This window comes from Malaclemys terrapin, chromosome 2, assembly GCF_027887155.1.
Source record: "Malaclemys terrapin pileata isolate rMalTer1 chromosome 2, rMalTer1.hap1, whole genome shotgun sequence".
Lineage (NCBI taxonomy): Eukaryota > Metazoa > Chordata > Testudines > Emydidae > Malaclemys > Malaclemys terrapin.
In genome coordinates this window covers 208,307,867-208,331,329 of record NC_071506.1, presented here as the reverse complement: position 1 = coordinate 208,331,329, position 23,463 = coordinate 208,307,867, and the positions used below count along the sequence as shown (strand labels likewise).

Genomic DNA, 23,463 nt, shown 5'->3' with positions numbered 1-23,463 from the left:
TTGTGAACTTCTTTGCAGACAGTGGTGGATTTTGAGTGAAGTGCCTCTCCCCCACAAGTTCTAGGGAGGGATTCATAATTTTACATTGAAATAATGGGGGGGGAGGGGGAGAGGAGGACTCAATCCAAAAGACAGCAAAACGTGGCTGCTTTTTTGCATGAATTTGGCTCTATGCAAACAAACCTCAGCCATCGTTGTTGGTTGTTTATTGTTAAAGCTGGTTTAAAAAAGAAAAAAAAGGGGGGGAGGAGTTCCATGAAAAATGTTTTCCAACTTTTTTAATCTCAAAATTTGCAATTTTATTAATTTCAAAATTTGAAACATTTTAACCAGATCCACTAATTGATTAACTGTGAGTACCTCAAAATGTGGTCAGAGCCTCAAAAAACCAACAAAACAAAAAACAGTAAAGACCCCAGACCTTGTCCTGAAGAACTTGCAAAGTAAACTTGATGTGATGGACTGTGGCTCCATCACATCAGATGGAGGAAAGATGAGGAAAGGAGAGATAAGGTGACAGTAATATCAAATGGATGCATAGTTGGGCACGTTGATCTTGGTGATACTGCTTATATAGTTTTGACTTTGGTTTGCTTAATTGCCCCTTCATTTCTCATAGACAAGAGAAACCGTTTTTGGTCAAGCTTTGGTTTGAGTTTTGGGGAGTCATTTGAACCTTGGGGACGCAAATAAAAACTCATGGTGTACAAAAGGAATAGTATACAGGGGTAATACTTAACGGATGCAATTCCTATTAATTTCACTAGGGACTGTACTCGCTTAAAGTCACAAATTGATTTGCTCCTAATTCTTTAGTGTTTGCTATCTTTCTGTAACAAACTTATGCTATTTATTTCTAACTAATTAAAAATTATTTAGTCACTTATGCATCAGAATAACTTTTATTTAATCACAGAGACAGGCATTTAGTGCAATTTATTAGCCAAAAACATAATCTGAAGTTACTTCTGTTTGAACCCAGGCAGCTGTGACGTTAAAGTTACTGTGTCTTATAATTGGTGCTTGATAGTTTTAAGCGGATAATCAGCTAAGACCTAAATGCAACTTCCCAGGAAGCAATTAGCAATTCAGAATAATAGGCCCAGTGTGCCAGTATGTTACACCAATCTTATGCTTGTGCAACCCCACTGAAATCAGTAAAATTAGATTAGTGTAATACTAGAGTAATGCAGAGGTCAGTCCAATATATTTGACTAGAAGAAGTTTAAATTTGCAGACTCCTCACTGGTCAGAATGATTGAGATAAAGCTGCTTACCTGAGTGTGGATTGCTATACACTTTCCCCCCATTCATAGATATCCGTGTTCTTTCAAACTTCTTTTTTTAATAATGACGTTGAAAAATGAGTCATCGTTTTCCCATAGAAATCAGCTTTGAGAATATATTTTTACCTGGGCTCAGTGTTTCAGATCAAAGTATGAACGGAAAAGCGTTGAGTGTTTAGTTTTGATCCAGCATTACGTAAACCTGACAGCTTGTGATATTCATAGTAAAAGGTTCTTTACTGATAAAGGAGCTTTCAAAACTTTTAAGAAGGGATCATGTGAAGCTTCTCTTTTCATTGACAAGTATGAGTGCGGAAACACACTGTTTGCCCAGTCTATGAATTCATGACTCCATCGTCAGCACCAGTCGTGCTATGCTATGCTCAGTTCAAGAACTGTTTGGGGAGGAGGTTGAGGAAAGTAGCTTTAAATAATCTTTATGCCTCCGTCCCTGAGCCAAGGCTTGCGGAAAGCTGATATGGCCCCTGTCACAAGTGAGAAGAGTCTTATGCAAGAGGGCTGGGAAATGGGGGTGACATAGAGCTGGCCGTGGAGAGATCCATTGCTGGAAACAAAGGTTACATCTACACTGCCAAAAAAAACAACAACAAAAAACCAACCAACCCCTCACATCAGCAAGTCTCAGAGCCCAGCAAGTTGTGGGAGGGTCTCAGAACCTGGGCTCCAGCCCAAGCAGGATCTCTACACTGCTAATTTTAGCCCCATAGTGTGAGCCACATAAGCCTGAGTCAGTTGGCCTGGGCTCTGAAACTCACAGCTTTGGATTTTTTTTTTTTCTTCAGTGTAGACGATAATCTCTCTCCAAGGCAGTTATTCACAGTTCATTAAGGAAACTGTCTGCCCCAATAATGAGGGTCACATTCTGGGCCATGTTCCTCATGCTTTGTGCTGCCCTGGAAGCACAGAGCAAATAAAGATTCCAAAAGGAGGTAAGTTTGAAAAATTTTTCTAGGGTAAATAAGACTCGTGATTTCACACAGTAACTCCATTCTATTGCGTGGATTTACCTGACAAATTTTTATGGTATTTCAAAACTTGTAGAACGTAACCCTTTGGATCTGTTGGTTGCATATTTCCATGTTGATTATGCTAATAAAATCCATACACTCTGATTAGCAGCAAGCGAACATTCCCAAAGGTGCCTGTTAACCCCCTGAGTGCCGGTCCCTCTCTTGGCAGTCTCAAGGCTGCATCATTTGGCATGCCCTTGATAGTTTCAATGTCATAGCAGGAGCAGCTGGAACTGTATATTCAATGTCCATATGAATATGAGTTGTGATTTGTTGGACATATGCTGCGTGTCCAGAGACACATAATGGATTAATTTATATGAAGCATGCAGCTGAACTGAAGATAGTAATCCTCAACCTGGAATCATTACTCTGTCATTCTCAAGCACAACTAATTATGCTTGATTATTTGTCTTCCCATAACTTCACTGTAGAAAAGAAGGCCACTGCATCATAAGTTAATTACATCCAATGACAAACAACGCCTATTTGTTCATTTCCTGTCAAACTCCAAAGTAGCTGTGTTATTTTGTAAGGGCCAATTTACTTTTGGCATTATTTTTTCATTAATTTGAAATAGCCTATTACTTTTCCTCTTGACTGTGTGCTTTGTTTCCCATTTAACAAATGTTAATTATTTCACTGTGTCTCCTCTGAACTCCAAACTAATGTGGTTTGTCTTTTGCTTTTTCTAATCAATCAGTAAATATTTTTGATTGTCCAGGTGAGGATTTTTAACAGTTCATCATCATAAGCATGAACACAGCTACTGAGTCTGAGTCCCAAGAGCACCCACTGAAGTCAGTGGGAGTTGATAGTGCTCAACACCTCACACAACACGGCCCCATCTGAGTTGCTGTCTTAGGGTTGCAACAACTTGTGTAAGGGCCAACTCCTGCTCTCTTTGAAATCAGTAGGAGTTTTGCCATTAACTCCTCTGGGACAAATAAACATACTTGTTTGATCCTTAGAATATGGTTTGACTAATTCCTGATGCATTTAGTATCTACCTTACCCACTGAAAGGTTAAGTATCACGTACCTGACTGACCTTCCAAATAACAATGCAATACCATTTTCAGCAATGTTAGAACCTTAGATGTAGTTACTAAAACCTGTCTTAAAACACTGGGTCAGATTTTTTCCAGATGGAGTCAGTGAATGTAAATGAGGCAGAGTTTGGCATCCTGACTTGAGAGCTTCATTGTATACCAGTAACACATCTGTATGACCCTTTATGAAGTTGCTAGTCTTCTTTCAGCATGTGGATTAAAATTACTAGCCGGCAAGTTGGCAAACTTCTTTATATTTGTGTAACCTTTTTTGCCTTTGATATCTGAATAGCATCTGACAGCCAAGTACACGCACCAGTGTTCACTCATACAGTCTTTTCCCTAAGGGAATGGAAAATCCCTGTATAGCAATCATAATCTAGTTGCATATTTTACACCTAAGTGCAGCTATGAAAGAATCAAGGGTAAGATTTAAATAATTCAGTAGAACTCAAATGCTTTTATTCTAACTAAACACACAGACACACACAAAATATGACCCTACCACTGATATTGACATAAAACACACAGCAAATGTCATCCTTAGTTGTTGAGTTTTAGGTGAGCCACAATCTCAACCTTGCTGTCACAGTTCAATTGTAACAGTGTTTTATGACACCTAGGACTTTTATTGATGACCTTCCGGCCCATATACATTTGTTTTCTTCCAGTGAGTAAGTTAGACAGCTCATTTCCCCGCGCCTTCTGTCACGCTAAGGAAGTCTTCCTAGTAAATTGATTCATAGCATTTAATCCATGTAGATAGTTTAAAAAGCCAACTCCAATACATTAAAAATACAATGCAAAACCATAGTGTTTTTTGTAGCTGTCTTCACACAAAAGTGTGGTGCAGAACTCTTACAAGAAAATAGAACATCAGGCCAGAACACACAGTTGGTTACAAGGACCCAATCTGGCTTGTACTGAAGGCAACGAAAATTGCTCCACTGTTCCAACAATAGCAATTGTTCCAATGACTTCAAAGGGAGTTGGATTGGGCGCCAAATGATCAGCAAAGAGATATTGGTGAGAGATTTCAGTTTCGAGATGAACCCATGCAGACTTGCTTGAAAAATCTGGCCCTCTCCCTTTTCTTTCAAAAGATTCAAGTCATGCTCATGGTTTTAACAACAATTTCTAATTGTTTGAAGGCACTGCTGAGACACTAGAGGTGAATGTTGAGTGGTGTGGGGAAGGCTAGAGTTGTGTCAGCCAATAGGCAGGGTTTGTAGAAAGATTTTTTTTTTTCATAACCAAAACTAGTTCAAGAAAGGTAAAGTTGGAAATATGGTGTGAGAATTCTTCCAGCCCTGGCCAGAACCAGGAAGTGGAGAGCTTTTGTAAAAATGGAAAAACAAGGGAAACAAAATTACGTGAACTTCTTTGCTCCTCCAATTAAATGTTCACTTTGGGTTTTGGACAGTCTTAATTAATGTAAATTGGTTGATTGATCCCTCTCATCTTTCTGAATATCTCCTTACAAAAATAGAATAAGGGATTCATTTCAAGATCAAGAGAACTGAATATAAGCATACTTACCCATTGCCAATCCAAGGGAGGGAAATTTTCAGTGTGTAAAAAATTCATTGGCCAAAATTTGGCTTAGCTAGCAGGTTTTTAATAGAAATCTAGCTCAGAGTTGAATTAGGACTGGTACACCCTTATATCTGTAGGTGCATAGCATCTCTGGATGGAGAGCAGTCTGGATGTTCTCCAGTAGGAAACCTATTTTCAGCCTTCACAGTTGATTCACATGCTAACTTCTGGCTGGGGCTTGGTCACCTGGCTTTCCAACCTGCCAGGGGTAGGAAGACCTAAAGAGAAGTACAGTCTAGGTGAATGTAAATCTTTCATTTCCAGCTGGAAGGGTCAGGAGCTTCTCTAGGGTGGGGAACGGCCGGGTTCCCTTGAAACGCAGTTTAACCCCTTCCGGTGTACTGGAACAATTTGCATAGTGGGGTTGCTGAGAGCCACTGAACCAAACTGTAAACTCTGTATATGGTGGAAACCACTTCAAGTCGGGGTGTGTGGCAGCATCCCTAGTTCCAGCACCTATGATCCCTTCTATATCTGTCTTAGTGTGGGGGCACGTACACCTCGTCAGAGACCCCATTTATTGAGGATGTGGGGTGTTTGTGTTACTTTTATAAACCAGTGATAACATAATTCACCAGAAGGTATTTTTATTTATTATATGCAAACAAATTTTGCTACCTTAGTGTCCTAAAAGACGCATTTAATTTTCAAGACCATCCCAGTTTGGTTAGCAATCACACTTCAGAACAACAAAAAGCCATTCATAACAAGGTATGTTGCATCTTAGTCTAGAATCTTGCAGGGCCGGCTCCAGGGTTTTGGCCGCCCCAAGCAGCCAAAAAAAAAAAAAAAAAGCCACGATCACGATCTGCGGTGGCAATTCGGCGGGATGTCCTTCACTCCGAGTCAGAGTGAGGGACCGTCCGCCAAATTGCCGCCGAACAGCTGGACGTGCCGCCCCTCTCCGAAGTGGCCGCCCCAAGCACCTGCTTGGTAAGCTGGTGCCTGGAGCCGCCCCTGGAATGTTGACACAAAGCTTTGATTTTATTATTGGCTGTATATCCTGGCAACAGGACAGCTGTTGTTACTGCTGCTACTAGTGCATGAGTAACAAACACTTCCTATTGCCATCTGTCTTGTCAGACTTATAATTTTCAAGATCCAGCCAGGACCCTCCTGGTGTGGTTGACTTGGAATCATGATTGACATTAATAGCTACTTATAAAAGTCAGAAACTAGATTTTATTTCTGACAAGGAGAGCTTGTTTGATTGATATTGAACTCATTACAGTCATTTACTGGAGTCCAGGAGTCCTGATGCAGTGACACTTATGACAGCTATGTTTCAGCGCACACATTTATAGCAGCATTCAGGTTGCAGCAAGCCTCCCTTGCTGCTTATAATTTCTAATGTCTTGATTTGAAAGAAATGATAGCTTGTATAGCAGGAAAATGCCCCCTTTAAACTCTCATTGCGTCCTTGCAGACTGTGAGGGAGCCAGTGCAAGTCAAATGTATATCTTAGGCAATGACTTACTTCAGCCAGATTTTATTAGCACAACCAGAAACGCATCCCTTGTTCTTTAAGTGGCTGCATGCAGGCATTGCAAAGCTATCTGTGTATCTTCCTGCCCGTCTGAAACCATCATAAAATGCTCTGCAGAGGTACTAAACTCAGACATGACTGGCTTTTTAGGTGCTTGGGAAAAGCAGCTTTTCCACTGGTGTGTTTTTTGTCACTTGTGGATGGTTCATAGCCCTTTATCTAAAGTATAATTAATAGTCCTGCGAGGAGGATGCAAAGCTGAATCATAATTGTTTTACTTTAAGTTATAAATAAAATGCTGTATTTAAAATATCCCCAAACCCATGAATTAAACACTGGTAGCTTTAGTAAGTTTCATTGATCATGTGACTGAAGTATAAACGGCAGCAGCTATGGTTTGAAAAATCAGTATATAAGAATAAATCTCACAAAGTACTGACTAAAATTGAGAAGCATTTTTATTTGTAGAGCCAGTTATTTTCTTTTTACATTAAAACAGAGATATTCTATTACACACCTCTCCTAAGAGAAGTTGCCACTCCTCTATTCTGCAGCTCTGCTGTTGTGTAATCTCTTTTTAAAATGGCTCGTAATGGATGTATGAAAAGACACAAAGAAGGAAGCTTGAAAAGCTGTTTTTTAAAAATGTGTCTATAGTTTTCTATAACCAAGAGGGGTAAAAGGCCTTTTTGGTTCAAGCACTGCACTGGGAGATTTGGGTTCAGTGCCCAGGTCTGCCACAGACTTCCTGTGCAGTCTTAGGCATGTTGCTTAGTTCCTCTGTGCATCGGTTTCCCATCTCTACCATACTCATTTTAACACTCTTCCTACCACCTTTAGTCTGTCTGATCTTTTTCAGACTGTAAGCTCTTAACGGCAGGGACTATCGTTTACAGTTTATAGGTGCTGGGTCTAGCTACCTATTTTACAATAAATTTAAAAACCGAGTTTACTTTCCTTCCAATTCGGAACAAATACAACTTTTGAAATGTCAAAATCACACAGAACAGAAATTCCAAGTTTCATCCAGCTCTCCTTATGACATAATTTGCATAATTAGCATGGAAGGAAATCCATCTGTTCTTGTGGGGTAAACAGGAATTATGCACCATAGTACATCAGCAGAACTATGTTGAGCTGAATGCAACTGCTCGTACCCAGGTCAACATATTGTACCAGGTTGAAAATTGAGAGCTATATCTGCAATAAGAGTAATTGCTGCCACCTGTCAAAAGCAAAGGGAACAGACAGTCTCTGCAACCCATGGGAACACTGATGATCAGGTTGTAGGCACAGTGTTTTAGCAAAAATGCACATGTATGTGTTGAAGACACACAAACCCAAGTTTGATTGATGATATTGGATATCTGTGCATACAAAGAGGTGGTAAAGCCTGAAATTTGCATGCATAAATGATCACTGGTGCATGTAAATGCAGTTTTTTGTTACTGTAACTAAAACAGGAACATTTTTGCAGGTGTGCCTGTTGCACTTGCTTGAAAATGTGCCCTTCAGCTTTCAGCCAATAAGTTTATTGGTTCTAATTCTGCCGTCACTTACACCTGCCTAGTTTCTGACTTCTGTGGGTTTGTGTGAGGGTCACAGAAGCAAGAATGTGGCTTTCTGTATCCCTTATTAAAACCTATCAATCTGTGTTTTTCCTCAGGACTGCACTTTTAAAAACAATAGCAAGCTGTTTGCCAGGAATTTTAAATCTCTGCTGAACAAACTTTCCCCCTCTGAGCTGATTTAGCAAAGCCCCCAACAGCTCACTGCCATTTACTGGGTGAGTTTGGAATGCAAAAAATGCCAAGACATTTGTGTTTATCTTAATGCTACTGCCCAGGAGCAGAGAGAAACCTTTCTCTGATAGACTGTTCTTGCTCTGAGTCTAGTTCACTGCTTCAGGATTGTTGAGGTTTATTTCGAGGGAAGGGGAAGAGAGTGGAGATTTCTTATTTACCTTTTCATTGATCCCCACCCACATCTAGGGTTACCATATTTTTAGGGTTACCATATTTCAACAAGCAAAAAAGAGGACGGGAGGAGCCCCGCCCTAGCCCCGCCCCTCCCACTTCCCGCCCCCCCAGAACCCCCAACCCTCCCCCCGTTCCTTGTCCCCTGACTGCCCCCTCCTGGGACCCCTGCCCCTAACTGCCCCCCGGGACTCCACTCCCTATCTAAGCCTCCTTGCCTCTTGTCCCCTGACTGCCCCAACCCTTATCCACACCCCCACCCCCAGACAGACCCCTGGGACTCCCACGCCCCATCCAACCACTCCCCACCCCCTGACAGCCCCCCCCAGAACTCCCAACCCATCTAAACCCCTCTGCTCCCTGTCCCCTGACTGCTCCGATCCCTCTCCCCACTCCTGCCCCCTGACAGCTCCCTCCCAGAACTCCCAGCCCCCTACCCCCCGCTCCTTGTCCCCTGACTGCCCCCTCCTGGGACCCCTGCTCCTAACTGCCCTCCAGAACCCCACCCCCTACCTAAGACTCCCTGTTCCTTGTCCCCTAACTGCCCCCTCCTAAGACCCCCCCCCCAACTGCCCCCCAGGACCCTACCCCCTACCTGTACCCTGACTGCCCAAAACTTTCTCCACTCCCCTCCAAAAGCCCCCACCCGTTTCTTGACTGCCCCCTCCAGAACCTCCCTGTCCCTTCTCCTGCCCCCCCTTACCCTGCTGCTCAGAACAGGGTGTTGGGCTCTGTGCCAGCCGGACACATGGCTGAGCTCCCCAGCACAACACAAAACCCGGTCCCTGGCCCTGCACAGGGCTGCCGGAGCGGGCTGCAGGAGGAGGAGCTGCCGGCCGGCTCAGAATGCAGGGAGGGGGGGGTGGGAGGAGGAAGCTGCTCCGGAGTCCAGCCCGGGACTTTCTTGCAGCCCTCCCAGCTGCTCGCTCTGCTCTGCCAGGGGAGGAGGAAATCCCGGACATTGTGAGTGCTTTACAAATTCCCCCCGGACGCTATTTTTAGCACACAAAAGGAGGACATGTCCGGGTAAATCCGGACGAATGGTAACCCTAATATTTTAATTAAAAAAAAAAAGAGGACACTCCATGGGGCCCCGGCCCCACCCTGGCCCCGCCCCAAAGTCCCCACCCAACTCTGCCCCCTCCCCTGAATGCTCCACCCCTGCTCCTCCCCCTCCCCTGCTTCCCGCGCATCAAATGTTCGTGGGAAACCTAAAACAGGGAGGCAGCAGGTAAGCTGGGGCGGGGGGGGGCGAGGAGGCACAGCCGAGTCCGGCCCCCCCCGGCCGAGCGGCCCCCTCCAGCGACCGGCCGGCCCCGCCAAGAGGCTCTGGCCCCGGTGTTTCCGGCCCGGCTCGGCTTGGGCCTTGGGGCGCCAGCCCTAGTTCCGGCCGAGCGCGCCGGCCCCGGCCGAGCACCCCCAGCCCGGGCCAAGCACCCCCGACCCTAACGACTCCAGCTCAGCTCGGGCCCCGGGGCACCAGCCCCGGCCCCGGCCGAGCAGCTCTGGCTGGCGGCCGAGCACCCCTGGTCCCAGCGGCTCCGGCCCAGCTCGGCTTGGGCCCTGGTTCCAGCCGAGCGGCTCGGGCCCCAGTTCCGAACGAGCGGCTCGGGCCCGGCACCAGCCCTGGTGTGACGAACTGGGACTGTTCTTGCTGGGGTGTGTGAATGCTGACAGGGGAGTGTGACTAGGATGGTCTGCATCGGGGGATGGGAGTCTGCCCGAGGGAACATACCTGAGCTTGTAACATGAGAACCCAGGAAGGGGTTGGAGGCCAGGTGACTCCGGGGCCCGGGAAACTGAACAAAGGCTGTGGGAGGGGTCGCTGAAGGCAGAGTGCTGGAAGCAGGCTGGAGAGATGGCTGGGAGGCAGAGATGGCTCTGACCCCCCCAAAGGGGGGTGGGCTGGGATGCCCAGGGACCCCAAGCTGGACCTAACTGAGGGGGGCCCTGTTGTCTGTGCCTGCAAGACTTGTCTTGGACTGTATTCCTGTCATCCAAATAAACCTTCTGCTTTACTGGCTGGCTGAGAGTCATGGTGAATCGCAGGAAGCCGGGGGTGCAGGGCCCTGAGTCCCCCAATACTCCGTGACACCTGGTCAAGCAGTGCTGGCCCCAGCGGCTCCGTCTCCGGCCCCGGCCTTGGCAGCTCCAGCCAAGCCCCAAGACCCCTCCCTATTTTCCCAGACATGTCTGGCTTTTTGGCAATTCCCCCCGGACGGGGATTTGAGGACCAAAAAGCCGGACATGTCTGGAAAAATCCAGACGTAGGGTAACCCTACCAGAACTTCCATTAACTGAGTGAATTGGGTATGTATGGGTGGAGAGAAGGAGTCATATGTTGGAGGGAAATGAGGTGGGGAGAGAGAGAGAGACAGAAATGGAGTCAAAAGTTTTAAGAGTTGATTTTCCATATGGATATACAGAATTATTTGATATGAACTGCATTGGTAACCATTGACAAATGCTGACTTTTTAATGGAGCCATAGTACCCATATTATATCCCTAACCACATACATATAAAAACTTAGAGGAAGGTACAGAAAAATAGTTAGTTTTCAGGAAAGGTGTTCTCATATTCTGGGCTGTTAAAAAAATTATGAGTGTTAGGTTTTGATGTTGCATATTCCCAGATCCCCCTTCTCCCATGAGGGCTGCTGCCCAAGGCTTGTGTAACGTATATGGGGAAAGGAGAGTTCAAGTCCTGGTTTCATGTTTCCTATTCAAATCCATGCTGTAGGCTTGTAAAGGGAAGCTTTTCTAACACTTGACGAACACTCCCAAGTTGGGTTTTTTGTAAGGATCTTCTTTGGGTATATACCTGAAAACACAATGGTTTCCTTCTGGCTTCATCACGGGAAGAATATTTAAATGTTAAAAAAAGTTAGATTTTTTTTTACATGAGATCGTTTCTTTATTTCAAGTGTGGAGTTTTTTCATCTGTATTAGCCAACAGATGCAGAATATTTTTTATGGTTTGCTGTCAACTAAAATGAATTTTAAATTGATTCTTTAAATACCAAACACCACATTTGCACAGCTGGTAACCTCTAGTCATTGCTTTTCTAAATAGAGTAAACTCCAGAGACACAGCAAAGGCTGCATCTGCTTCTATAATGACCCATGATTAAGGTTTTGTATACACCTTCAACAATAATATTTGCAGAATCAGTGTTAACCAACTATAAGTTGAGTGTTCTATGAAGGTGTATTTTCTTTTAATCATCTGGTGGATGACATCTCTAAGACAGTGAAGACCAAGTCTTCAATGGAGAGGTTTGGTTTCATATGGACTGCACGGGGATTTATATGGACCATGTTATCTCCCCAGTCAGCTGCTTCCTGCTGGGGACTTCTGAGGGGGAGGAAGGAAGAGGGCTTAGCAAAGATGTCCCTAATCATCCCAACCAACAGTGCAATCACTTCCTGGTTTTTTTTCTTTCCTCTCTGATTCCCTCAATGTGAATTTTCTGCTGAGCCCTGGCTGGCACCAAGAAACTGATGTGGACAGGCTGACCAACATGTAATATGTCTCTCTTCCCCCCCTGATTACTTCAATGCCATAAAATACTGTCCTGTAAGTACATTAGATGGTAGGAAATTCCAAACATATCATCATAACTAAAACCTTCCGCTTCCTACTCCCAGTCTCTCACTTGTTGCCATCTAGTGGGATGGGAGCTGAGTGCACAGTGGAAGCAGCAAACTCACCTCCAAGAAAACTGCCTCAAGTGTCTTTGATCAGCCACTCCTCCAGCCCATTGTGAGGATTTGGTGTAGATTCCAATGCAACTCCCTTGCACTCCTCCGCTGCTGGATGAATGGTTACCATGGCATAGGACATGACATGAGGTTAAACTGGTGAAGGCTAGGAAGCCCCAGAAGTTCCATGAGCAACACAAGATGGCTCCTTGACTGGAATGTGTGTGTTTGTGTGGAAAACGAGTCTCTTGAACGGTGTGACCTGCAAAGCACAACCAAGACATTTTCTTTAGCCAGTTTTGCTAAAGGAAACATTCTGTACCAAACTGCTTAAAAATCAGAAGAGGAATCTGAAAATCAATTATGCAGATGTGACCACAAGCCAGTGCAGCTTTTTTAAAAGGGGCCAAATTAATTATCACCATTTTACTGCTCCTCTTGTGAAGAATCTGAAAGCAGTGATCTGCACCAACTGGAGCTTAGGCAATGTTTTAACAGCAAAACAGTTATGGATTTGTGCTACAGCAGTTAGCAGTTTTATCCTTTAATCTGCTTGTAAATCCTTTTCACTGGCTTGTAATATAGGCTTTCTTTAGAAATGTAAAATGTAGAGAGGAGTGGGAGCTGTGTAGTGTCACATTGAGGGGGATATCCTTTGTTTTAATTTAATAAGAAGCAATTTCTTCATATTAGGCCCCAGTAAGCAGCGTGTCATGGTACTGGAGTTACTGGTTAAGTGAAACAAGGGGGCAAGAGCAGCTTCCAGGTTAAGCATAGATGAACTGATTTGGGTACAACTGGAGTTGAACAGAATCTTTTATTCCAAAACTTGAACTGAACCCGACTGAAAAGCCTTTGGAGAGTTCAATAAAGTTTAGCTAACAGTCTGCTTTTCTGCACACAACTGGAGTCCCTAGTTCCTGCTAGAGCTCAGAGCAGAAGTACAGAAATCATACAAGTCATAGAGTTTAAGGCCAAAAGGGGTCCACTTGATCATCTAGTCTGACCTCCTGTATAGCAGTGGCCACCAACACCACTCAGCACCGGCACACTAAACCCAACAACTGGAATTAGACCAAAGTATTACAACCTGCAGAAACCAAGATTATTATGTGCAACAAGCAGAGAATAGGAGTATCCCATCCATGCACCGCTACAGGCTGGAGATCGACTGGCTAAGCAGCAGTTCTGCAGAAAAGGACCTGGGGATTACAGTGGATGAGAAGCTGGATATGAGTCAGCAGTGTGCCCTTGTTGCCAAGAAGGCCAACAGCATATTGGGCTGTATTAGTAGGAGCGTTGCCAGCAGATCGAGGGAAGTGATTATTCCCCTCTATTCGGAACTGATGAGTAGGGCCGGTGGAAGGATGTTTCGTGCCCTAGGCGAAACTTCCACCTTGCACCCCTTCGTCTCCGAGCCCCCGCCCTGAGGCCCCCCCTCTCCGCCCCCGCTCACCCCTGCCCCGCCTCCTCCCCGAGCACGACGTCACTGCTTCACTTCTCCCGCCTCCCAGGCTTGCGGCGCCAATCAGCTTAGGCACCGCAAGCCTGGGAGGCGGGAGAAGTGAAGTAGCCACAGCGTGCTCGGGGAGGAGGCGGGGCAGGGGTGAGCTGGGGCAGGGAGTTCCTCTGCGTGCCACCACCCCCCCTTGCTGCAGGCGGCCCTCAACACGCTCCACTGGCCCAGCTCCCTCCGCCTAAATGCCGGCGGCGACTAGGGTGGCCGAAGATCCGGCCGCTGCGGTCGCTGCCAAAGAAAATGGCGCCCCCCAAATCCTAGCACCCTAAGCTACCACCTAGGTCACCTAAATGGTTGCACTGTCCTTGCTGGTGAGGCCACACTTGGAGTATTGCATCCAGTTTTGGTCCCCCTACTACGGAAGGGATGTGGACAATGGAGAGAGTCCAGTGGAGAGCAATGAAAATTATTAGGGGGCTGGAGCACATGACTTATGAGGAGAGGCTGAGGGAACTGGGGTTATTTAGTCTGCAGAAGAGAAGGGTGAGGTGAGATTTTTATAGCAGCCTTCAACTACCTGAAGGGGGATTCCAAAGAGGATGGTCCTAGACTGTCCTCAGCAGTGGCAGATGACAGAACAAGAAGCAATGGACTTAAGTTGCAGTGGGGGAGGTCGAGGTTGGATATTAGGAAACACTATTTCATTAGGAAGGTGGTGAAGCACTGGAATGGGTTACCTAGGGAGGTGTTGGAATTTCCATCCTTAGAGGTTTTTAAGGCCTGGCTTGACAAAGCCCTGGCTGGGATGATTTAGTTGGTGTTGGTCCTGCTTTGAGCAGGGGGTTGGACTAGATGATCTCCTGAGGTCTCTTCCAATCCTAATATTCTATGATTCTATGAAGGTGCACCAGTCCTCTAGGCCTCCACAATGGCAGGGAAATGATTAAATGTGAGACCCACATAATTCTGGCAAAGTGACCTGCATCCACACACGCTACAGAGGAAGGTAAAAGCTCCCAAGATCGCTGCCAATCTGACCTGGAGAAAAATTCCTTCCCAACCTCACATATGATGATCAGTTAGATAAGGTTACCATACGTCCGGCTTTTCCCGGACATGTCCGGCTTTTCGGCAGTCAAACCCCCGTCCGGGGGGAATTGCCAAAAAGCCGAACATGTCCGGGAAAATGCCGGCCGGGCACTTCCCCTCCCGCAGCTGCTCTGCTCCTCCCCTGACTCTTCGGCTCTGTTTAAGAGCCGAGCTGCCCGAGCGCTATGGGCTTCAGGCAGCCCCCTTGCCTCCGGACCCCAGCCGCCGGCCGGGCACTTCCCCTCCCGGGCTCCAGCGGCGTAGGGTCCGGAGGCATGGGGGCTGCCCGAAGCCGGTAGCGCTCGGGCAGCTCGGCTCTTAAACAGAGCCGAAGAGTCAGGGGAGGAGCAGAGCCTCTGGCCGCGGCGGCTCTGCTCCTCCCCTGACTCTTCGGTTCTGTTTAAGAGTCGAGCGCTACGGGCTTTGGGCAGCCCCCATGCCTCCGGACCCTGCGCTGCCGGAGCCCGGGAGGGGAAGTGCCCAGCCGGGGGCGGAGGGTCCGGAGGCATGGGGGCTGTCCGAAGCCCAAGCGCTACCGGCTTCACGGTTTGCCAGGCAGCCTCCAGACCCTGCGCCCCTGGCTAGGCGCTTCCCCTCCCGGGCTCCAGCTGCGCTGGGGAAGCGCCGGCTGGGGGCGCAGGGTCTGGGGGCTGCCCGGCAAACCGTGAAGCCGGTAGCCCTCGGGCAGCCCTTTTCGCGTGGCTGGGAGTGGGAGGGAGGAGGGGGCGGAGTTAGGGCGGGGAAGGGGCAGAGTTGGGGCGGGGCTGGGGTGGGAAATGGGCGGGGCTAGGGCCCGTAGAGAGTCCTCTTTTTTTATTTGTTAAATATGGTAACCCTAAGTTAGACCCTGACCATATGAGCAAGAACCAGCCAGTCAAGCACCTGAGAGAGAGAGAGAATGCTCAGTGCCACCTCAGGGCACAGTCCAGTGTCCCATCTCCAGCTCTGGCCCTTCCTGGTGCTTCAGAGGAAGGAGATTTAAAAAAAACCCTCCTGCAATACAATGTGGGGAAAAACATTCCTTCCTGACCCCTGCAGTTGGCCCTCTGAAACCCTGAAGCATGAACTTTAGGAACATAAAATATAAACCAGAACCAGGGCTGCTGAGCTCTGCCCCCTACCATCACAAGCAAACCTGTCATGCAGCACTCATAAATATATCCAGCTGCCTCTTAAAACTAATTAAATTGTTTGCCCACACAATTCCTAGTGGGAGGCTGTTCCAGAACTTTATCCCTCTGATGGTTAGAAACCTCCTTCTAATTTCCAGCCCGAATTTGTTCATGACCAGTTTATATCCATTTGTTCTTTTGTTTTTGAGTTTAAATAGTTCTTCACCCTCCTTGGTATTTACCCCCCCTAATGTATTTATATCCCCTATCAGCCTTCTTTTTGCTAGACTAAACAAGCCAAGCATTCCAATCTCCTCATAAGATAGGCCTACAGTCCCCTGAGCATCCCAGTGACTGTTCTCTGCACCTATTATAAGTTAAATTCAACTTCCTTGAACATGGGTGACCAGAATTGCACACAGTATTGCAAATGAGGTCTTACCAGTGCCTTGTACGATGGCATTAATAATTCTCTATCTTTAAATATGATGAGAGAGACCCTCCCTTTATATGATAATTTAAACTGCTTTCTATGCACGGAAGTTTCACAAGAAGATTTCTAAATTAGTGAGGGAAATTTTGAATGCTTTTCTGATAGATTTTTCCCACCATTTCAAGGTCAAACAGTAGGCCTACGATGTGCTGTTTAAGTTGGGCATCTTTAACATACATACAAATTCCAAATATATACTATATGAAATAAGATACAAGCTATTTAAATGGGTATTTATTGTTAGGGATTTGCATGCATATAAATGATGCCCAATTTAACCAAGAGACATATGATGATGCACAGTGCATACTGGAGGCCAGGGTCAAACACACCTATCATTTTAGCAGTTTTCTCTGCATTGTATGTCTGATTTTTCAGTGGTGTTGAGCAGCTGCCCCTCCAAATGGCTTCCGTGGGAGCTGCAGGCACTTAGCAACTCTAAACATCAGACCTATATGTTTGTTTACCACTAGGCAGTCTGACACCACTACTGTTTTAATCACAATAGCTCTGCCAGGGCTAGCCCATACTGCAGCTTCCCTGCAGAAAGTGATGGAGGAATAGGTAGAGTGCTATTGAAAAGATAGATTGTGACAAGCAGTAGGGCAAACATGCTCTTTCATTTTTTGTTCTATTATGTGAAATAGATGAGAGGGGTTTTCTTGGTTCAGTCGAGGTCTTTAGAAGGCAGGCAGGTTGTAAGGAAGACAGGAAGGTGGTCTCAGTAAGTTATCATCAGGGCCGGCTCCAGGGTTTTTGCCGCCCCAAGCGGCGGGAAAAAAAAAGAAAAAAGCCATGATTGCGATCGGCGGGAGCTCCACCACGCCGCTTTCTTCTTCGGCGGCTATTTGGCGGCAGGTCCTTCCCTTGGAGAGGGACTGAGGGACCTGCTGCTGAATTGCCGCCGAAGAGCCCGACATGCCGCCCCCTTCCCCTTGCCCGCCCCAAGCACCTGCTTGCTGGGCTGGTGCCTGGAGCCGGCTCTGGTTATCACTGACCTACAGTAGGAGCCAGTGTGCCATTCTGGTTCTCATTGCAGAGCTGAAATGTTTGTTGGTAATCCAGTCCAATAATAACTGAGAAACACCTGCAATTTCACAGAGTTCATGCTTCCTACCTTATGAGGAAACTGAGGAGTAGACCTGTGTATTTTCATATAACACTCATTTATAATATAAACATATTTGATTCTATATACAATAGGATATTTTGCAGGTTCTCAAACTGTTTCCGAGTGTAGACTACATATTAACAGAGAGGGTATCTCATGTACAATTGCCCTTCCATTCACAATCATACAATATCTCTGTGGCAACTAAATCGTTTCTTACATAGAAAAGTAATGTTAGAGGTTTTTGGTCTCTCTCTCCATCTCTCTCTAATGCGATAGTATTTTCTCCTTTTTGTAAAAGGGAAATCACTAGAGTGGGTTGAAATGTCAATAAAATTTTTCACAATTTTTTACCAGCTGTATTAATCATAGCACTTGAGATCTATTATTTAATTAATCATTTAAACATTCCTCTGAGGTCCAAAAGTATTATCTCCATTTTACAAATCATTAAACTGAGAGAGAGATGAAGCAACTGTCCCAAAGCCACAAGAGAATCCATGCCAGAGACAAGATTAGAACTCGGAGCTTTCCAATTACCATCCTATGAATAGTAAATAAACTCCTGGACTACCCTGACCTCACATAACAATATATATATTCATGCCCTGCACATGATTGCTGTTTCCTTAGTGTTTTTCTTACAAATCTTGCAATTGATGTGATGTGTGTTTAATAGTACCTTTTCCCCCTGATATATTTGTTAGAAGAAAGTGTATACATATCAGGATTCCTGAATTCACTATCACTATTTGATGCACTAGGAATGTCACAAATTACTAACAAGAGGTAAGAGTCATCATTAATAAATCCCTTCTGAGGTTTTTCTCTCCTCTGGGTACAGATCTCTGTGCACCATACTCCAAAGAGTTATGATTGTGTTGTACAGTAAATCAGACCTTAATTGGAATGTGTAATGAGATCCTTCAAAGGCATGAAATAGTAATTTACTGTCTCCGGAGGGTCCCCCTCCCCAAGTATGTTTGTTTTTCCCATTCCAGACTGACACTACCACTCAAGGGTGTGTTTTTTCTTTTTACTATTTAAAATTTTGTTTTCTGCAATCAAGGCAAAATAACTTGTGCAGTGAGAGAAACATGAATGACAGCTCTCTGATTAGAAATAATTAAAAAAAACCCATCTGATCAACAAAGCTTGCAAAAATCTTGGAACATGCGGGGGGGGGGGGGAGGGAGTCTTTCTATATTATTTTCTCAAGTTTTCCAAATGCTGTCTTACTTTTTCTTCTTCACTGGCATATTCATGAACATTGTGAGCCACATACTGAACCCCAACATCCAAGTTCTTTTTTCCCCCTCTCTGGTGGAGGAAAAGTATAAGTGCTTTGGGATGAGAGGGGAGAGGCATATTCTATATGGAAAAGTGCACCTGTCCTCTAATGCAGGAAGGCTAGGCAAAAAGGATCAGTGAAATGTAGTCCTAGGCTGGAGCATTTCCTACCTCTTCTCCTTTAGTGTGCTCTATGACAATCTTCCCTGAATGGACAGAGTACAGAAGATCTTGGACATTGACAAATATACTGTAGGGCTCTGGACAGAGTACAGAAGATCTTGGACATTGACAAATATACTGTAGGGCTCTGATACAGCACCACTGAACTCAGTTGGCGTTGTCAATGGGATCAGGCCCTTGGTGCCTAAATAAGTAAGGCAGGGGGTGTGATACTCACTGGCTGGCAAATATGGGGCTCTCTGCCATGCGAGCAGGTGACAACGGTAAAGCAAGCATTTGTATTAGGTACTTCTTCAGTATTGATTGTGCAGGTGTCCGTGGCAGCCATGGCCAAGCCTATGCAGAAACACTGCTGCTTGCTACGTAATTTCATGCCAGTTCTGGATGGCAAGTGCAATAGCATACACGGGCTTTTTGCCAGGAAAATCGTTGCAAATGAAGGCAAAGAGGTGTTTGCAATGTGTATCCTGTGAAGCCTGAAGTGCCTGGGTGCTGTCAGAAACAGACAGCTACCCAACCACTGTTTGAGTCAAGACTCAGTGTGCCATGTTTAATGTGGGGTGGGGAGAAAATATCAACTTAAAGCCAGCAATGGTAGCAGTGTTCAAGAGGAAGGTATTTTGGAAGGAAGGTAATAGAGAGGTATGTTATAGTTGAACCTACTGAATGTAGGAAGAAAAATGTGCCTGCCCTCTATAAATGAAAGATTAATCATCCAGCCGGAATCCAAAACATGATTGTGGGTGAAAGGTAAGCAGCAAAGGGTGGGAGTCAGAAAGGCGGGGGGCAGGGACTGTTAGGTGCCCTGCTGTCTAGTGGAATTCACAGCCCGGAGTTCATCACCCAGGCACCCTACAAAAATGCAGGGTAAGAGTTAGGCACCTAAGAAGAGGATTCACAAAAGCCAGCATGCTGAGTGGGGAGCTGCCAAAGCTAGCCAATAGGAAATGCCGAGGGGGAGGGGTGTAAATCTAAGCCCTGTACCTCAGAAGGGAGTAAGGCATCTAAATCCAGCCTGGAGGGAAGGAGATGCCTGTCTCCACTTGGGATTCAGAGCTGTGAACCCTCTCCTGTAGTTAGGCACCTAAGCCAGGTCAGTTTGTTTTGTTGTTTCTTTTTTTTTTCCTTCAAGGAAAGCAGAGAGGGAAGTGGTGTGCACCCCTCCCCACTATAACTTTTAACCCAGTGGTTAGAGCACTCACCCAGAATGTCAGAGACCTGAGTTCAAATCTACCACCGGTGCAAACAGGCTGAAGCGATACTCTGAATACCTGTGGTGCCTGAGTATTGGACTTAGGCACCTAACTGCCACTTTAAGCAGTTGTGAATCCCACTCCAAGTCTTTCACATCAAGTATTTGTCCTTCTACCTCTCCCCTTGTCTAGTGGAATCCTCGGGTGGACTAAATCTATCCTGCACTCCATGGAGTGCGAACGTCAGCCTGGGGCTGGAGCACACGGCACTCTGGTGATCTTTGGCTGGTGAAGGCAGGCTGTGGGGGACTGACCCACTTGGTGCAACTTAGAACAGCCCTTAACCTACTCTGAATTATGCGAGGGGGCAGATTGGCCCCCAGCTGCACCAGGAACAGGAGCTCAGAAAGGTTTATTCTGCCCAACACCCTTGTCTTTAGCTGTCCCAAGCATGAGCGCCACACAGCTGAGAATTCAAGCGCCCTCTCCCCCCCCCCCCCCCCCGTTCACTGTTCTTCAGGTAGAAAAATCTTCACTGATTGCTTGTTATAAACAGTTTGCACTGAAGCTGAAATCTTATATCGTCCTAAGTTTCAGTCAAATGTAGATTACCATAGCCAGCCTCTGAAACTGACACTTATAATGAAATGTCAACGAGCCCTTAACCAGTAACATCTTACTGTCATTCAGCAACAAAGTCAAACTACTGCCACCAAAAGACAACAGGCGGGCCAGTTCCTCTTCACACAGTCAGCCTTCCTCTCGGGTGGGTGGGGGGGAGACAGGCCTCATTTCAGTTCACGGGTTCTGTGCGCTTGGAGCTGAAAATGACATTGTGTCTTTGGATATTGTCACCATGGTGATCACCATTGACCATGGGGTACTTCAGAGTTGTATTCTGCTCGTTTCGCTATTTGACAGGTTTACTTGTGCAGGTTTACTTTTTAAATTTAAGTTGCCATGGTTCCCTTTCTGCACTGAATATTTCAGGACAAAAAAAGGGGCAAAGGAGTGTGGTAGTACACAGGCATTGCAGCTCTGCAGTTACAGTAAGAATGCTGGCAGTCGTGTCTTCCCAACCTTGAACGCTGCCCTCGACCCAAGGTACGGTACAGTATATTAGGCCAATTTATCATTATTATTTGCTGCTGTGTCCTTGGAGCTGCCCTGGGAGCCACAATTCTCTCCTTGCTGCCTCTTTGCTCCTGTGGGTAGTATTTTGCTGCTGGTATAGGCAGCAAACTGCTAACATCCAACACTGTTTCAGTTGTGCTGGCCAGCAAGTGTGTATAGGATGATTGGGAGCCAAAGCTATGCCCTTCCCTGCCCAATCCCCACTCACCCGCTCTAGGGAAGGAGTAAGTGGGTATGCAAAACCCACTTGTTTTTGCATGCTCAGGACCAAGATCCAGGTAGTTGGTAAAGGAGTCCCTCTCCTTCTTGCTCCTCTTCACACTCACGTAGTCCAGGTCACAATCTAGTCCTAAAGTAGCTGCATAGTGAAAGATATATTAAACATGCAGTAAAGATGTCAGGGCTCCACTATAGTACATGCAACATCCACTGCATGTCTAATGAAGGGTTCACTGAATTAGGCAAGGGCCTGTAGGATCAAGGTCTGGCCTATGGGTACAGCAATCAATTCACCGGTCTGGAATGCGGCTGTCTGTAGGCAGGGGTTCCCAACAGTGGGCCGTGGCCCAAAGGAGATTTGCAACACAGTCCCAAGTGGTCTGCCATTAGCTGAGTTGGCGGGGGGCAGTGCCCCCCAAACTATGTATGTTGGTGGAGTGATGGTGCAGCGATGGCCCTTCTGCCCAGGGCCGGAAGAGCAGGCATGTCCCCAGCGGCCAGCAGAGGGCGAAGTAGAGCTGCTGGATAGAGGACAAGGAGAAGACGCTGGTCCTGAGAGGCAGCCAGAGGCACCGACTTTCTTCTTTCTGGGTGGGTGCTCCACCCTCGCCCTGCCCCCACTCCACCCCTTTCCCCAAGGCCCCACCCTCACTCTGCCTCTTCCTGCCCCCACTCGCTCTACCTCTTCCTGCCCCTTCCCCCCGAGCACCTCCTGCCAGCCGCCAAACAGCTGATCGGCGGGTGGCTGGTGAGTGCTGAGCACCCACTATATTTTCCATGGGTGCGCCAGACTCGGAGCACCCACAGGGTCAGCACCTATGGAGGCAGGGGCTCCTGGGGCAGGTGGAAGAGGCTGGACGGTTCACTGCTGCTCCTGCTCTGAGCCGCTGCACCCCATGATCCGTGGCTGTTGGGCCCCCCAGCACTCCCCCAGGGACCTGGGCTCGGCAGTGCTGCTCTGTTTCTGCCTGGGCAACACTGTGCTCGGGACCATTGTAGGTAACAGTACATGTCAGGACAGAAAGAGAATAATAATGTATCCATTTGGAACTACAGTGGGAAGCTTATAGGCAGGTAGAAAATTTTCCTTGAGTAATGACAAACTTGTGTTATGCTCTTCCAAAAACATGCCTTTGGATACTTCATAAGCCCAGGTAGCAAGGGCTTTGTTTTTACACCTCATCTAAAGAATAGCACCTCCAGCAGCCAGGTGTCCATATTACCATGCTAGAATATTGGTTAATTACTAACTCTGAGAGAAGAGTGCCATCTATTGAATTGCCAACATCCTCAACAGCAGAACTGAGGTTTCCCAAAGAAGCCTGCCATCCAAATACTGATCAATTCTAATTCTGCTTTGCCTACGAGACCTGACAAGATCAGAGCATGAGTTGGCATGCCTGTCAGCTAAGCCAGTCACCTTGCAAGCCATCAAAGTGTTAGAAAACCAACAGCTGGCCAAAGACTCCAGTCTGGCTGCACTGAATCTTTTTAAACGGAAAGATGCAATTGCAGATGCATCTTTCTAGAGCTTGGTTGTCAGATGCATTTTTCCAAGGCTTGTCAGCTTGATTAGGATGCAGCTGTCTTCCATCAAAGAGAATTTCAGGCATTCAAGGATAATAGAGAAAGAGACAAAAGAACAATTTATAGAAAACACCAAATTGGAACAAGATTAAGAGGGAAAACTTCCATTCAGCATATTGATCCCTCTCAAGGGTTTCTTTCCATATTCATTTATATGCAAGAATGCTTTCTACTGTAATAAGATTTATAGGCTGTGCAGTAGCAGCACAGATTTTTAAAAGCACTAGCAGTTTATAGTTTTCAAATGCCATCTCTCTAGACACCACTTCACCTTAATAGTTTGATAACGTGGAAATCCCATAAGGGTAGCACTTATTTTTGCAAGTTTTTAAATGCATTTTTTTCTTATTAGAAGCCTGTTCCAAAGCCTACTGGGAGTCTTCTATTGACTTCAGTGGGTTTTGGATGAGGCTTTGTTTCTTAGAAACTAAGGGCCAGATCCTCCGCTGGTGTAAATCAGCAGA

General features: G+C 46.2%; 1 protein-coding gene across 5 annotated transcripts in view; it reads left to right on the top strand.

The window, feature by feature from the left end:
- The window catches only part of TMEM108 (transmembrane protein 108), a 253,936-nt gene that overhangs the window by 46,120 nt on the left and 184,353 nt on the right, over window positions 1-23,463 (top strand). The gene's annotated exons all lie outside the window — the stretch shown is intronic.